Source organism: Urocitellus parryii, chromosome 7, assembly GCF_045843805.1.
Source record: "Urocitellus parryii isolate mUroPar1 chromosome 7, mUroPar1.hap1, whole genome shotgun sequence".
NCBI classification, from domain to species: domain Eukaryota; kingdom Metazoa; phylum Chordata; class Mammalia; order Rodentia; family Sciuridae; genus Urocitellus; species Urocitellus parryii.
In genome coordinates this window covers 167,585,586-167,601,893 of record NC_135537.1, presented here as the reverse complement: position 1 = coordinate 167,601,893, position 16,308 = coordinate 167,585,586, and the positions used below count along the sequence as shown (strand labels likewise).

The 16,308-nt window shown below is 39.2% G+C and overlaps 1 protein-coding gene across 2 annotated transcripts in view; it reads left to right on the top strand.

Annotated features, from left to right (window-relative positions):
• Positions 1-1,850: 1,850 nt before the first annotated feature.
• Positions 1,851-16,308, top strand: part of Kansl1 (KAT8 regulatory NSL complex subunit 1) — a 189,935-nt gene continuing 175,477 nt past the window's right edge. For both annotated transcript variants that reach the window (XM_026408228.2, XM_026408231.2), the window contains exons 1-2: positions 1,851-1,865; positions 3,546-3,679. The gene's annotated coding sequence lies outside the window, so the exon portion shown is untranslated. The remainder of the gene's footprint in view (positions 1,866-3,545; positions 3,680-16,308) is intronic.

Sequence of the window (16,308 nt, the reverse complement as noted above, 5' to 3'; positions counted from 1 at the left end):
TGTGCCACCATGCTCAGCAATAATATGCCTTTAATTATGCTGTAGTCCAAGAAAAAAAAATGGGTATTTATCTCAATTACAGATAGAGACAGCAAACTAGTATTAACAGTACCTGTGATCTTGTCATCAATAAGAATCACAGATATTTTCACAGTATATTATAATAGTTATTGCAGATATCTTAAAATAACATTTATGCTTATTTATGACATCAAATTTATAGTGGTAATTTGGCCTGTCATTAGATTTTAATACATTAATTAAAAAAGTACGTTACTATACTTTTAGAAGTATTTTGAAAGCTGTATTTTAATGTAGATAGTTTCCTTTGGGTTCCTATGTATGTTTGTTATGAATTTTAAATTCTGAGAAGGGGTCCATATGTGTCACCAGACTACCAAAAGGTCTGTGGTGTGAAAATGTTAAGATTTCTGGTTTATGGCTGGGCATGGTGGCACATACCTATAATTACAGCTGATCCAGAGGCTGAGGCAGGAGGATCACAAGTTCAGAGCCAGCCAGTACTGTGTCTCAAAATAAAATTTAAAAAGGGTGGGAATGTAGCTCAGTGACAGTGTTTGCCTTCAACGTGCAAGGTTCAGCATTGGGTTTGATCCTGGTACTTAAAAAAAAAAAATTCTGACTTATGGGTATTTTCTTGACTTTCATTCTTATTGTCACATGATTACGAGGTCTAAAGAAGGTTCCTTAAGTGAGCCTCAAGACCTGTGAGGTTCTCACGGTTTTATTACTCCGTTTTGCCAGAACCACTTGCTGCTTTATCTTTTATGCTGCTTCAATTAGTCTTTCTTTTCTTTTTCATCCTCCTGACTTTTACTGTGGTGTTTTTTCACACTTCTTGGGAGTTGTTTATGCTTTAGTATGTTGTAGACAACCATGTTTTTGGGCAAAGTACCCCATATCTTTTTCAGTCCAGATTGTCCACTCTCTCCCAAGTTCCAGAACTCCAGTTGTCTCTGGGACAACACTTGGTTTATCCCTGGAATCTGGAACTGAACAAATTAAAAATTAAGATTTCTCTCTAAATCTGCATGTTGTCCTAATTTTCTTGGACAAACATTCAAGAATTCTCTGTCCCTTGGTTTTATGACCTTAGATTATTTAAACATTTAAATCGACTATTTTTTTTATTTGAACCTTTAAGAATGGTACAGAAATCAAAAACTACAAAGAATATGCAGTGAGATTCTTCCTCCCACCTGGTTCCCTAAGCACTCAGATTCCCTCCTAGGAGGTAAGCACTGTCACCAGTTCTGAGAGTGATTTTTGATTTTTTCTTATATCAGCTGTAACTGAAGTCCTTCCTTGTCTGTGAGATGTGTGCCCTTTCTTTTTCAGGCCCTCACGACCTTATATATGGTTGACTTTATAAATATTTGTATGTGTATATTTTACATACATATATAAAATCGCCCCCTATGGCCTTCCGGCCTTGAGTTTTTATCGCGTCGCTTCCTGGATGAAGAACCTAAAGGGTGAGGGGTCGAGGTTTTGGGTGATGGAGAAGAGGACCTAAGGGACTTAGGTAGGGGGTTCGAAGTGGTCGACTGATGTGAAGCACTGCCGGGATTCCTATTTCTCCCACCTCAGGCCCTCTTCCAATCCTCGCGTCCTAAAGCCTCTCATTTCCAAAGGCCCATACAGAGACAGAGACAGCGAGATACACAGAGACAGAGACGCCGAGGCACCAGCATCCCTCTCCCCCTTCTGTCCCGCCCCGCCAGCCTGACGGACATCCGCTCTCAGCCAATGGCGCCTATGATATGCCTTGGAGGAGCCAATGAGAGACAGAGGAGGGCGGAAGGTTCCCCGCCCCCACTTCTAGGCTTGGTTGAGCCGTGCAGGTAGGTCCGGGGCTGGGGGAGCCGCCGTTGGCACTGGTGCCCCAGGGGGTGGGGGCATGAGTGGGTAGAGGTGATGGTGGGGAAGGGGAGGCGGCCCCCTACGGGGAGCCCGAGGGAGGCGGCGCGGCCGGGAGGCGGGGGGCCGAGCGGCCCGGGGAGCGGGCGCCGCGGAGGGCCCTGGAAGCGGCTGGGCTGGGGGAGCGGGTACGCGTGTGCGGGGCTGAGGGACTCCCGCCCCGCGCCCACCCGTAGGCCTGGGCCACAGGCTGCCCAGCGAGCGGCCGGGGGCCTGGCCGCCTCGGGGGGCGGGCTGGGCCGGGGGTGCCGAGCGGAGCCTGCGGCGGCAGGCCGAGCCGAGGTGGGACGGACCGACGCGGAGAGGAAGGGAAGCTGCATCCCGCGGGCCGCCCCCTCCTGAAGAGAGCCGGGGCAACGGCCACCGGCGCCTCTACCCCGAGCCCACTGCCCCACTAGCCCCCTCCCTAACAATGGGAATGGGGCAGGAGGAGTCGCCCCACTGCGGGAAGGCTGGCGGGGGGGCGGGCGGCGGAGGTTTGGGACTAGGGTCCAAGGCGGGGGGAGGGGTGAGAACCCGGGCTCTCCCCTTTCTCTTATCTCGCTGTCTTTAGAGGTGGGAATCTTGGGAGGGGGCTCTTAAACCCTCCTGAGAGTGGGTCAAGAGTCAAAACTCCTCCCGCCCCCTCCCCCCAATCCGATGAGCGGTAAGGAAAGTGATGGACAAGTGTTCGAAGCCGAAGTGACAAACGCTTAGCAAGAACAAATCCACTCTGGAGGTTTTCAATATTTACATTTTTTTTTTTAAGTGAGGGTACTTTACTCTTTCAATTTTTTTTTTCAGAATTTATGTTTTAAGAGGTGAGTGCTTTATATTTGTCCCTACTCGGGGCAATCCTCCATTTTAAGCGAAGCAGTAACTGGTTAAGCTGGAATTTCATTCAGGCCTAGGACTTGAACAAGGATCCTGTAGGAGGTCATTTAGTTCATCCTCTTGCCTGCATACAAACTTAAATTGTTTGGTCTGCTTTTAAAGATATCTAGGAAAGAAGGGTCTTTTATTTTCTTGTACTACTTGGGTGAAGAACGGGTCTTATTTTTCACATAAACCGATGTAGAAACTTAAGTTTAAGAAAATTTAGGACAGTTGGAATCATCAGAGGTTTTTAATTTACTGAGTACAATTAAATGTGGCAAGGATCTTTTTTAGGTGGTCAATTAACAAGTCACTTTTTGATAATTATGAAATACTGTGGATAATCATGTTTTCTGTCCGGGATTTTGGTTTTCTAATTCTTTGATAAGCAGTTTTATATTCTATAATATGTGTTACATATTTATTTCTTGTATATGTAAAGTGTTTTTCTCACGCACATCCACCCACACATTTGCCTTTTCCAAAGGGAATTTTATCTTGCATACCTTTTTTTTATATATATATATTTATTTTTTAGTTGTAGATAGACACACTACCTTTACTTTTTTATTTTTATGTGATGCTAAGGATCAAACCCAGTGCCTCAAGTGCTAGGCAAGCACTCTACCACTCTACCATCACCTTTTCCGGTTGATGAAAAAAGCTAGAACTTCCAAGTTTTTTCCCAGATAGCTGAAATCAAATCGTGTATTTTATTTTTTTCTCTAAATGAAAATCCTTTCTTTCAGAAACCTTCTTGAAACAATTTTCCTACTTGCTCCTATCTGGTGACTGAGGGAATTACTAAGACTCTTCTCGTTCATTTCTGAGTATTGTCTGAACTATTCCTGACACTATGAATGCTATTTGGATGCCTCTTAAGGTAAGATGTGTTGTTTTTCGTTACCAAGTTTATTTTATTGACTTTTTTAAAATTGAGAAATTCCGATTCTTAGATTTGTACTCTTCAGTCCCCTTACCCTTTCCGGTCAAAACCTTAGTATTAGTTTCCTAGGATTTGTAAATTGGTATTGTTCTTGATTATTGGTGTAAAATATTAGTGCAGTTCTCAAATCAACATTTATTATAATGATGTGTTTATCTTTTAAACTTTAAATTATAACAGCCTGCATACTTGTAGAATTCTGTTCCAATCCTGGTGGCATGGATTGGCATTCAGACTTCCAGGTTCATTTTCAGACAGGTACTTTAGAGTCATAGGTACTAGGGTGTGTCCCACTCTTGCAAATCAGTAGCTGATTCATGTGTTACAAAAGATGTGTCATTAACCATTTATTTACTCTGAAACTTCATGTAGTATATTAGAACACTCTAAGGCCTGCTGGTTTATATGTACAACTCTTTGGAGAGTCCTCCTGTTGCTCCATAGGTGTGTGAGATTTTTACATTTATTTTTTGGTACTGGGGATTGAACCTAAGGGTGCTTTACACAGAGCTACATTCCTAACCCTTTTTATTTTTTATTTTGAGAACAGGGTCTTGGTAATTTACTGAGCATCTTGCTAAGTTGCTGAGTCTGGCCTTGACTTGCAATCCTTCTGCTTCATCCTCCCGAGCCGCTGGGATTACAGGTGTATGCCACCATGCCTGGCTTTTTTTGTTTTCTTTTCTTCAACAGGTGGCACTTGTGCCAAATTTCACCTTATAGGGTTAAACCTCATTTGGGCATTGTGGACAGGTGACCTTTAGATGAAAAAGCTCCTGTTGATGTGGTGGTTCTCCAGACTCTTAGGGCACCTTCTGATCTCTTATATACAGATGGCCAAAGAACTCTCCATTAGAACTAAGTAGAGGACATAGCTTATGACATATATATAGGGAAGAAGTGGGAGGAAGGACAGAGAAAATGATGGAAGCTCTTTACCAACTTGATCTTCCTTTGGAGTTCGATACTAGTTTAGAAAAGATTGTTTTGTGGTAATCTGATCTGTTTAATTCCAGATAAATGGAATGGTGGATAAATCAGAATAATGCAATCTGTTTAACCTAAATATTTGAACTTGGGGCTGGGGATATGGCTCAGTTGGTAGAGTGCTTGCCTTGCATGCATAAGGATCTGGGTTCGATCTCTAGCATCATAGGGGGAAAAAATTTAACTAAATATTTAGACTTGTGGGAAATCTTTAGGTAATGTAGATGGGAGTTTTCATCCTCATTTATGGTTTAGCTGCTATTGTTGTTTAATGACTGTTTGTATTAGTATAAAAGAAGCTAAAGTATCATAATTTTTCCAGCATTTTTTCCTGTAGAATTGAAGGGGTTTTCATGGGGGTTAACCAGGAATTCTTGACTGTAGGAATTCTGACTCCCTAGGAATCAGATGACCTTGTATGGAGCATTTCTCCTTTTTTTTTTTTTTTTTTGGCAGTGCCTGGGATCAAACCCAGAGCTTTGTGAGTGCTAGGTAAAAGCTCTGTCACTGAGCTATGCTTCAGCTCTTGTTTCCTCCTCCTCCTCTTCCTCCTCCTCTCTTCTTCTTCTTTTATTGTAGTAGAAGTTAAACCCAGGGGTGCTTTACCACTGAGCTACACTCCAGTCCTTATTTTATATTTTTTTATTTTGAAGTAGGGTCTTGATGAGGCTGGCATTGAACTTATGGATCCTCCTGCCTCAGCCTCCCAAAGTTGTTGTTTGCACTTTTTTTTTTTAATATGTATTCTTAAGTTTTAGGTGGACACAATATCTTTATTTTACATTTATGTGGTGCTGAGGATCGAACCCAGTACCTAATGCATGCTAGGTGAGCACTCTACCACTGAGCCACATCCCCAGTCCCATTGTTTGCACTTCTTAACAATGCCTCTATGCTCCTAGAAAACAGTCAAGAAGATTGGGATCAGTATATTGGATTTCATGTTATAGTTCCTTGGTTTTAATTAAGTTATTACATTCAGGGAGGCCTGCTTTTTAACACATCTATGATGTTTCAGGGTTTTACCTCTAAATCTTTGAACTTCGGGTGTTACAATATAGTAACCCCTGAAGTGTACAAAAAGGTCTTTTTTTTTTTTTTTTAGTTGTAGTTGGACACAAAACTTTTATTTTATTTATTTATATGTGGTGCTGAGGATCAAACCCAGGGCCCTGCATGCACTAGGCAAGCGCTCTACCGCTGAGCCACAACCCCAGCCACAAAAGGTCTTTAGCATGGCAGAAATACAGAATGAATGTCAGTGTTCCATACAGAGTTACTACCTGTTAACTACTTGAGGATGCAGGGATGTGGCTGTCTTAATTTTATGTTCCCTTCAATTCTTTGATCAGTGGAAAATATCTTCAAAGAAAGGTCAGACAAATTTTTTATTTGCTAACATTTTCCTCGTGATTTTTATTACTTTAAAAAACTCATAAATTGTAGTGTTTGGGGCTGGGATTTGTGGCTCAGTGGCTAAGTGCATGCATTGCACATGTGAGATACTCGGTTTGATTCTCAGCATCACCTAAAAATAAATAAAAAATAAAGATATTGTGTCCATGTATAACTAAAAAAAGTTTAAAAAAATTTGTAGTGTTGATCTGGGTAGAAAAAAAACATCATTTTTGGGGAGGAGAGGAACAAATTACAGTCCTTCGTGTGTGGCCTGGAGCCATCATCAGTTGTCTCAGGTAGTTCTTAAGGGCTACCAGGTACCTTGTGTGCTGGACTGAACTCTGAGTTGGTAGCTGGAGAGGGAACTTCTTTCTTTTTTTTTTTCATTAAAAAAAAAAATATATTTATTTTTTTAGTTGTAGTTGGAAACAATACCTTTATTTCACTTATTTTTTCTTATATGATGCTGAAAATTGAACACAGGGTCTCACATGTGCGAGGCAAGCGCTCTACTGCTGAGCCACAACCCCAGCCCCAAAATATAAACTAATTTTTTTTGTGTGTATATGGATTGAAACCAGGGCCTTGTGCACGTGAGGCAAGCACTCTACCAACTGAGCTATATTCCCAGTCCTAAGTTATATCCCCAGCCCTCTATTGTTAATATCATTAAAATGTTTCTGGGATGTATTTTCATATTGGAGCTACTTATTTTTTAAGTAAAAAGAAATTATATGTTAATTAAAATGTATATTTTGAAGCTAAAATATTCATTTTCTGTACTTCATATGTGTTGCTTCTAAGTGTTTTAGAATTAACTCTGTAGTTCTGCCAGGCGTTAAATGTGAGACCTGAGTATGTGCTTGTTGCCATGCTTATAGAAAATAGTGCTTGTGGGGCTGGGCATGTGGCTCAAATGGTAGTGCCCTTGCCTAGCATGCCTGAGACACTGGGTTTGATTCCCAGCACCAGATTTAAAAAAATAAAATAAATATATTGTGTCCACCTAAAACTAGAAAATAAATATTAAAAAAAAGTGCTTGTACTTATCCATCTCAAAAATCAAGGTACCAAAGAAAAAATAACTCCAAACAAAACTCCTCAGTTTAAGGCACTCTTGTTAGTTAGAAGTTCCCATGGAAATTCTTATTTATTCTTTTTTCTCTATATCAGATATCTGTACTTTTTTAAAACCTGAATATTGCCAGCCATGACTAAGCAATATCAGTGTTTCCATGTCCACTTGTCAGTGTTAGGGGATGGTTGAGATGCAGAGGAAGAGGGAGGATTTGGCAACTGGGAGGAAAGAGCAAAATGAAGATGAGTAGGAGAGAAAAGATAAATGGTTTTTGGTGTGTGGCATGGAGCCACCATCAGTTGTCAGGTAGTTCTTCGGGGCTGCTGGGTGTCTTGTGTGCTAGACTGAATTATGATGAAAGCGAGTAAAAAGTATTACAGCAGTTGGGCACAGTGGCATATGTCTGTAATCCCAGCAACTGGAGCAGCTGAGGCAGGAGGATGGCAAGTTTGAGGCCAGCATCAGCAACTAGGCAAAGCCCTAAGCAACTTAGTGTGACCCTGTATCAAAAAAATAAAAAAGGCTGGGGATGTGGCTCCAGTGGTAAAGCTTCTCTGGGTTCAGTCCCCAGTACCAAAAACAAAGCAAAACAAAAGAAAAGTATTAAAACAAGGAAAAGGATAGAATTAAAATGTAATCCAATATCATATGAAAAGATTTCCAAGATGTAAATTAAGTGATAATAAAAGCATGATGCAGAATAGTATGTATGTCATCCTTTGTGTTTTATGGGGAAAAAAAAGGTTGGGGTGTATAAGTGGTAGGCTATATGCCTAGCATGATGTGTGTGGCCCTGGGTTCCATTTCTAGCACAAAGAAGAAAGGAATGCAGGCTGGAAGGAAGGAATAAAAAGAAGATAAAAAGAAAAATTGTTTGGTTTATACATGCATTAAAAAAAACTCTAGAGGAGCCAGGTACAGTGGTACACACCTGTAATCTCAGATATTCAGAGGTTGAGGTAGGAGGATTGTAAATTTGAGGTCAGATGGGGCAAGTTAATGAGACCCTGTCCCAAAATGAAGTAAAAAAAAAAGACTGGGATGAAGCTTGGTGGAGGAGCATTTGCCTGTCATGTGCAAAGCCCTGCATCTGATCCTCAGACTGAAAAAAAGGAAAAACAATTTAGAAGAATAAACAAGAAAAGGGTGACATTGGTTGCCTGTTAAGTATAGGAATTAGGCAGGTAGAGAAGAGCGTGGGAAGAAGACTTTTTCTTTTTTTTTAAGAGAGAATTTTTTAATATTTATGTTTTAGTTATCGGTGGACACAACATCTTTTTATGTGGTGCTGAGGATTGAACCCGGGCCGCATACATGCCAGGCGAGCGTGCTACCGCTTGAGCCACATCCCCAGCTCAAGAAGACTTCTTACATTATATCTTTTTATACTTTCTGATATTTATATCAAATTCAGACACTTGAATATAAAATTAAAATCCAGCATCTTAGTCCTCACATTTTTCTTCTCCTGTCTGGAGGTCAGAGAAGTGGTAAGCCATTGCTGAAAGGGCAGACTCTAGTGTACACTGCCTGAAGGGATATATATGTAAAGGGTTCAGTAATCTAAGACATGTGCTTTCTTGGGATCTTGAAGAATTTTTTCTTGGGGGGGGGGTGGCGGTACTGGAGATTGAACTCAGAGGCACTTGACCACTGAGCCATGTTCCCAGCCCTATTTTGTATGTTATTTGGAGACAGGGTCTCACTGAGTTGCTTAGTGCCTGGCTTTGAACTCGGGATCTTCCTGTTTCAGCCTCCTGAGCTACTGGGATTATAGGCGTGTGCCACTGTGCCTGGCTAGGATCTTGAAGAATTTTGAATTTATAGATGTGTATTTTTAGTAGTGAACTGCAGTGTCAGATATTAAAATTTTTTTTACTTACTTTAGTAAAAGTAAGTTTTAGTAAAAGGTTTTCACTATTATTCCCTCAAGTTTGCAGTTAGATATACTGTTATCATTCTTGGCTATATGATTTTAGTGATTTTCTTAATCTCTCTGGGGTTTAGGGTCAGGGTCCTTCTTTGTACTGGAAATAACAATACTTCAGAGGATTTTTGTGTGTATTATATCTGTAAAGGACAAGGGGAAGTGTCTGGCTTAGTGAATTACTACTGTTGTTATACTAATTACTATTAATAATAGCTCCTCATACTCTAGTAGTAAGAGTGGTGCTCTGAGTTGGGTGTGATGACGCATGCCTGTAATTCCAGCAGTTTGGAAGGTTGAGACAGGAGGATCATGAGTTCAAAGACTGCTATCAGCAATGACAAGGCACTTAGCAACTCAGTGAGAACCTGTCTCAAAAAAAAAAAAAAAAAAAAATAGGGGGGGTCCTCTGGTTGTGTGATATTGAGCAAATTCATTAACTTTTTAGAGCCTTGGTATCCTCATCTTTGAAAAGAGTATAATTAGGGCTGATGCTGTAGCTCAGTGGTAAAGTGCTTGTCTTATATGTGTGAGTAAGGGAATAGCTACAGTAAGTTTTGGAGGTACAGAGAATATGTAAGTTATGGGTTCAATCCTCAGCACCACTTAAAAATACATAAAGATACTGTGTGTTCATTTACAATTAAATAAATATTAAAAAAAGAAAAAAGAAAAGGGTATAATTATAGTACCTCAATCCTAGGTTGGACTTTTATTGATGTAGTGTAGTTAGGCTAGCACATGGTAGGTGCTCAGTAAATATTAATTGCTAATTTTCTTCATGACATTTATTTGCTAGGGCTACCATAACAAAATGACATAAACTTAACTGTTTAAAGAACAGAAATTTAGGCTGGGTACAATGGTGCATGCCTATAATCCCAGCAGTTTGGGAGGCTTAGGCAGGAGGATTCCAAGTTTAAAGCCAGCCTCAGCAATTTAGGAAGGCCCTGAGCAACTTAGTGAGATCCTATTTCCAAATAAAAAATAAAAAGGGCTAATAATAAAAAAAAAAGAAAAAAGAAATTTATTGTCTCCCAGTTCTGGTTTCTTTTTTTGGCAGGGGTGGGTGGGGGGTAGGGGTAGGTACCTAGGATTGAACCCAGGGGTGCTTAACCGCTGAGCCACATCCCCAGCCTTTTTTTTTTTTTTGTATTTTATTTAGAGACTGGGTCTCACTGAGTTGTTTAGGGCCTTGCTAAATTGCTGATGCTGGCTTTGAACTCTTGATCCTTCTGCCTCAGCCTCCTAAACCGTTGAGATTACAGGGGTGCCACAGCACCCAGCTAAGGTTTTCTTTTCAAACCCAGAGGGAAGTCCAGTGCAAAATGATATGGTTTTGTCTGTGTGCATTTTATGGAGAGGAAGAGTTCAGTGCTTTCACATCTGATTTTTATAGTTGTCTGGGATTTCTCCAGATAAGTAGGTGTTATGATGTTGGGGTGCCAGTTTTCATTAAGAGACTAGTTCCCATATTCCTTCTCTTCTCTCCTTATTCTGAAGTGAAGGGGTCAATTGAATGTCTGGACTATGAGGCAGGGCTACTGGACCAGGCTAGAGAGTGCTCAGAGAGAGCTGAGCAGGCTGAGGCAGAGCACCAGTGATGCAGGTTGGGTGTGAAGAAAAGTCAGGTAGCAGGAAAGAGAGCCAGCCTTGGACATTGCTGGCTCCTTTGCACCAGAAGAGTAAGGGAATAGCCACAGTAAGTTTTGGAGGTACCGAGAATATGTAAGTTACTTGATTTAAAGAAATTGGGAAAAAAGCTACTTTTTTTTTTTTTTTCCCCTTTTTTCTAGGGATTGAACTCAGGGGCACTGAGCAACATCCCTAACCCTTTTTTAAAATTGAGGTAGGGTCTTGCTAAGTTGCTGAAATTGGCCTTCAACTGTTTGTGATTCTCTTGCCTTAGTCTCTGGAATAGCTGGGTTAATCTAATCACCATACCTGGGCTGGCTGGTCTTATCATTACCACCATTTCTGCCTATTCTTTTCTTTCACAGTTTTGTTTTCTTTCTTTCTTTTTTTTTTTTTTTTTGTTTTTTTTGTTTTTTGGTACCCGGTTTGAACTCAGTGGCACTCAACCACTGAGCCACACCCCAGCCCTATTTTGTATTTTATTTAGAGACAGGGTCTCACTTGAGTTGCTAAGTGCCTCACTTAGGCTGGCTTTGAATGCAATCCTCCTGTTTCCCAAGGAACTGCTGGGAGCTGCTGGGATTACAGAGCCACTGGGATTACAGGTGTGCATCGCCACACCCAGCTCTTTAACAGTTTTCTTTGCAAGCCATCTGCTTTTATTCTTTAAAGCATCAGTTGGGGCTGGGATTGTGGTTCAGCCATAGAGCACTCGCCTGGCACAGGTGGGACCCAGGTTCGATCCTCAGCACCACATAAAAATAAAGGCATTATGTTGTGTCCATCTACACCTAAAAAATAAATAAATATTAAAAAAATTATTAAAAAAAAGCATCAGTAGTTGTCTTATCTTGACCTCCTCTCCTCTCACCCTATGCAGTTCCTGGAGGACATCTTAGATAGGTCTTTGTCTAACTTGCCATCCATATGCTGATCATTTGCAAATTTTTTTTTTTCTCCCACTTCTGACTAGTTTTGTGATCTCCAGACATTTCCACTTTGTTGTCCCAGGGGCATTTAGAAATGTCCTTATCATTCACTTCTCCAAGTCCATCTTCTTCCAATCTTCCTATCCCAGTGAGTGATACTGTTACATATCCAATTACTCAAATCAAGGATTCTGGAGGCTTCTAGATTCCTTCTTCTGCCATCATAGTTATCCCCACTTCTCTATTCTGAGTTCAGAATTTCACTATTTTACTTGCATAACTTCAGTCATCTTTTAATCATTTTCTTTTCTTTTTTTTTTTAATATTTATTTTTTAGTTTTCGGCAGACACAACATCTTTGTTTTCTATGTGGTGCTGAGGATCGAACCCGGGCCACACGCATGCCAGGCGAGCGTGCTACCATTTGAGCCACATCCCCAGCCCTCTATAATCATTTTCTTTGACTGCCTTTAACAAGTTGCTGTCAAAGTGATCTTTGTAAATTCAGGCCTCCTTGTAGCTCTTCTAGTTTTTAAGGTACAGTTCAAATGCTTTAGCCAAGTACTCAAGCCCTTGGTGCAGTTCCTCCTATGCTTCCTGTTATTCCTTGCCTTCTGGACCTTCACACAGGCACTTGACTCTGCTTAAAATGGTCTCTATTTCTGTTCTGGAAGCACTTCCTTACTTCTTTAATAACAGTGGTGGTAATAACAGTAATAAAAGAGGCTGACACTGGTGGAATTGTGGTCTCTTGAGTGTGTGCCTGCTCTGCAGTATGCATACCTAGCACTTCTATTGTGTAGCGACTGGTAGTTTGCTTCTATTTCACCTTATCAGGTCTCTAAATTCTTTGAGAGTAAGGGCTGGCTTTAATTACTTGCACTTGATGGCACTCAGTAAATGTGTGTTGAATGAATGGTCTAAGCACTACATTGAGAACTTGAGGAGAATATCAATGGAAAAGCTGATTTAGTGGCACCTGTTTTCCAGTCCTGTACTTTAACCTGTTGGAACAGTAGGATCCAGTCTATGTTGTGAGCAGCTTTGGAATAAGGGTTGCCAAGGTTTACTGTAATTATACTATTTGTGGTGCAGAGGATTGTACCTAGGGCCTGCATGTTAGGCAAAATGCTGTACACTGAGCTACACCCCTGGCCATATTATTATTTTTTTAAATAATCTTACATTGAATGCTGATATGCAAAGCTGTTTTTGTTTTGTTATGTTTGCTTTTGGCCAAAGAGAACCAGTTTGCTAACAACCCAGTGTCACGTATAGGAAATGAATGTTATTTAGGCCTATGATGTACCAATCAATTGGTGTATTTGGCAGGGATCTGATGATGCTAGAATTCTTTATGACATGCCAGGTGTGGTGGTGCATGCCTATAATCCCAGGAATTTGGGAGGCTGTGGGAATGTAGCTTAGTGGTATACTACCCCTGGGTTCAATTCCCAGTGCCAAAAATAAACAGAATTCTTTGTGACATTAGTTCTTGCATTTCCACTTCTCTGTCAAATCTCCAGTAAGTTTAATTTTAGGTGCACAAAATCTTTTTTTTTTTTTTTTTTCCCACTGTGTATAAATAGTGCTTGTAATCAATAGTCCAGAAAATGGGCAAGTTTGTAATGGTAGTCCACTTTCCCTTTATCTGGCTCCTGATCATATTGATATTTTTTGGCCAGCAGGGGGAGCTGAAGTCACTGATATGTGACTTCATCTCAACTGGCTTTCAGCAATTTATCAGCCCAGGAGAAAGTAAGAAAAGCTTTACTGGCAACTTGATCAGAGTTTACAAAGAAGAAATGAAATACAAATGACTTAAGAAGCATGTGAGAAACATTTTAATTCTGATAAATAAATCAAAATAATACGTGTTAAATGACAAGTATTTTTTACCTATCAAATTGGTAATTGAATTCTGCTTTTGAAATATAATATTTTGATGGTAAAAGCATCCTTTAATTCAATAATTCTACTTCTAGGAATTTGTCCAAAGGGGAAGAATAGAGATACTTAGAAAGATTTGTGAACAAAGATATTCATAAGCACCAGGATTAATGGGAAAATAAAGGATGGTTTATTTAATGGTAGATCATTATACAACCAACCATAAAATATTATTTTTTGAAGAATTTTAAATGTTTTATGTTGAATATATGATAAATGAAAAATTCAGGACGGTTATATAAGGAATATTCCAAATGTATAAAAATTTGTATATATTTATATACATATATTTATAATTATGTATTACATACACATACCTAGATAAAAGAATGGAAGGCTGGGGTTGTTGCTCAGTGGTAGAGGTACTAGGTTTGATTCTGAGCACCACATATAAATAAATAAATAAAGGTTCATTGACAACTAAAAAAAATATTAAAGAATAGAAGGAACTATACCAATAATTTAATATTTGCTTTTGGAAAGAGAGAACCAGTTTGCTGACAGCTATTGTCATATGAATCTATCAGCCATTTGTTCTATATAAATTGGCACCAAGGGATAATTTATGATGAGGTGTTATATTGGATAAAAGAAAAAAAGATTAACCTCAGAAACTTAGGGTTTTACTTCAGACATCACTTCTATTTTGTAGGACTCCAGAATGGATTTATCCATAAATTTATTTAAAACACTTGTTGGAAATCTATCTTTGACTCTTAATGCTTCTTGATGAAAACACATTCTATAGATTTATCTGTTACAGAAAAATATACTCTAACTTTTCAAGCTTAAAAGTTTAATATTTTGTATTGAGATTTGGTAGATAAATTAGTATTTATCATACTGATATATATTCTGATTTTTAGCTTTCCTGTTTTCTCAATTGAAGGCGCTTGATTTTATTTTATTTTATTTTATTTTTATTTTTGTGATACTGGGGATTGAACTTGGCCTCATACATGCAGGGTTAGTAGTGCTCTTCCACCCAGCTGCATCCTCACCCCAAAGTGCTTGATTTTTAAATTTAATCTACAGGCCAGGCGGGTGACACATGCTGTGATTCCAGCAGCTTAGTAGGCTGAGTTAAGAGGATTTAGAGTTCAAAGCCAGCTTCAGCAACTTAGCAAGACCCTGACTCTAAATAAAACATAAAAAGAGTTGGGGATCTGGCTCAGTGGTTAAGTGCCCCTGGGTTCAATCCCTGGTGTCCCCGCCCCCCTCAAAAAAAAAAAAAATCTCCAGTGAGACCTCCTTCAACCTCTTTTCCTCTTTTGTCATTTTCTTTGGATTTAAAAAAAAAAATTATTATTTTTTTTAGTTGTAGATGGATAGAATGCCTTTATTTTGTTTGTTTCTTTTTATGTGGTGCTAAGGATTGAACCCAGTGCCTCACACATGCCAGGCAAGTGCTCTGCTACTGGGCTACAGCCCCAGCCCCTTCTTCTTTGGATCTTTGTCATCATTGTTTTTCCCTTCTGGATTTATTTATAACCTCTCAGAATGATTTTATTTTTTTTAATTAAATATTTTTTAAGTTTGAGAATTACATTTTTTAAGAGATTTTTTTTTAATATTTATTTTTCAGTTTTCGGTGGACACCACATCTTTATTTTATTTTATGTGGTGCTGAGGATCAAACCCAGTGTTCTGCACATGCCAGGCGAGTGCATTACTGCTTGAGCCACATCCCCAGCCCGAGAATTACATTTTATAAAACTATAAATTGGTAGAAGGATAGGAAAATATATTTAAGTTTTCTCTTTGATACTAATATAGTTTGGTCTTTTTTTTGGTTGTAGAACATCACATTGACTTTAAAGAACATTCTATAATTATTCAAAAATTCCTTCCTGGACTAGAACTCATAAATTATATTAAAGTATAATTTAAATTTTCATTCTGTAAATGCTTTACTTTTCATTTTTCCATATTATAACATACTTGCCATTTTCCTGCCTATAATATTTTAGTATCTTCTATCAGTGGGCTCTTAGAAGTAACCCAGAGTTAAGAATCACCCTGTTAGCTCTGATGGTTAGAAAGCTTTAGTTAAAATGTACCTCTCTTTGGAATTTCCACTTTGGGCCCAATTTTGTCTACACAGGAACTGCCTAGAGCAAGTCTAGTTTCTCCTCTGTTGGACAGGCCTTCCTATGTTTAGACAGCTTTCATCCTTGTTGAAGTATTCTCTCGGATGAAAATAAATCCGAAGTTTTACAAATGTTTCTCATTTGATGCACTTAGAAATTCTTACCATCTCTCAGTTCCCTTAGTTTTCTGACTCATTGTGGCGTTTCGTTAGCAGAAAGTTCATCAGTTTATCTGCAGAATGGAGAATTCTTTGAATCTTTTACTCAGTTTATGAAAATATTAAATACCGAATTTGTAAAACATTTCCTAAGATCAGTCCTTATTTCTTCCTCAGTATCTATCCATAATTTTCTATGTTTAAATCTTGCCTCATTTGTAGTAAATATTCTCAACTCTGTGGTTACTCAGGTTTTAAAAAATGTAGAATTTTATCAAGACTTTCGTGAAAGCAAATATAAATCATACTTATTTTTTTTTTCCTGTACTGGGAGTTGAACCCAGTGGTGGTCTACCACTGAGCCACATTCCCCAGCCCTTTTTATATTTAGACAGGGTCTTCCTCAATTGCTGA